The sequence below is a fragment of the Arachis duranensis genome, chromosome 10 (genome assembly GCF_000817695.3).
Source record: "Arachis duranensis cultivar V14167 chromosome 10, aradu.V14167.gnm2.J7QH, whole genome shotgun sequence".
In the NCBI taxonomy this organism is placed as follows: domain Eukaryota; kingdom Viridiplantae; phylum Streptophyta; class Magnoliopsida; order Fabales; family Fabaceae; genus Arachis; species Arachis duranensis.
In genome coordinates, this window is record NC_029781.3 from 48,342,932 (window position 1) to 48,344,106 (window position 1,175).

Below are 1,175 nucleotides of genomic sequence, written 5' to 3' on the forward strand. Positions count from 1 at the left end.
AAGTCAGAGGTATTCTGCTTAGAACTCTTTGTCTGTTGCTGAGAAGATGATGGAAAAGGCTTGCTATTGCTAAACCTGTTTCTTCCACCATTATTATTGTTAAAACCTTGTTGAGGTCTCTGTTGATCCTTCCATGAGAAATTTAGATGATTTCTCCATGAAGGATTATAGGTGTTTCCATAGGATTCTCCCATGTAATTCACCTCTTCCATTGAAGGGTTCTCAGGATCATAGGCTTCTTCCTTAGATGAAGCCTCCTTAGTACTGCTTGGTGCATTTTGCATTCCAGACAGACTTTGAGAAATCATATTGACTTGTTTAGTCAATATTTTGTTCTGAGCCAATATGGCATTCAGAGTGTCAATCTCAAGAACTCCTTTCTTCTGACTAGTCCCATTGTTCACAGGATTTCTTTCAGAAGTGTACATGAATTGGTTATTTGAAACCATTTCAATCAGCTCTTGAGCTTCTGTAGGCATCTTCTTCAGATGAAGAGAGCCTCCAGCAGAGCTATCCAAAGACATTTTGGATAGTTCAGAGAGACCATCATAGAAAATACCTATGATGCTCCATTCAGAAAGCATATCAGAAGGACACTTTCTAATTAATTGTTTGTATCTTTCCCAAGCTTCATAGAAGGATTCCCCTTCCTTCTGTCTGAAGGTTTGGACTTCCACTCTAAGCTTACTCAATTTTTGAGGTGGAAAGAACTTTGCCAAGAAGGCATTGACTAGCTTTTCCCAAGAGTCCAGGCTTTCTTTAGGTTGAGAGTCCAACCATGTCCTAGCTCTGTCTCTTACAGCAAAAGGGAATAGCATAAGTCTGTAGACCTCAGGGTCAACCCCATTAGTCTTGACAGTGTCACAGATTTGTAAGAATTCAGCCAAAAACTAATGAGGATCTTCCAATGGAAGTCCATGGAACTTGCAATTCTGTTGCATTAGAGAAACTAATTGAGGCTTAAGCTCAAAGTTGTTTGCTCCAATGGCAGGGATAGAGATGCTTCTCCCATAGAAGTCGGGAGTAGGTGCAGTAAAGTCACCCAGCACCTTCCTTGCATTGTTAGCATTGTTGTTATTTTCGGCTGCCATGAGTTCTTCTTCTTTGAAGAATTCGGTTAGGTCCTCTACAGAAAATTGTGCCTTAGCTTCTCTTAGCTTTCACTTCAAGGTCCT

At 40.5% G+C, this 1,175-nt stretch overlaps 1 non-coding gene across 1 annotated transcript; it reads left to right on the forward strand.

Moving 5' to 3' along the window:
* Window positions 1-578: 578 nt before the first annotated feature.
* Window positions 579-686, forward strand: LOC127743354 (small nucleolar RNA R71). Its single transcript, XR_008004746.1, has one exon. It is a non-coding gene; the product is annotated as a small nucleolar RNA R71 (small nucleolar RNA).
* Window positions 687-1,175: the final 489 nt, after the last annotated feature.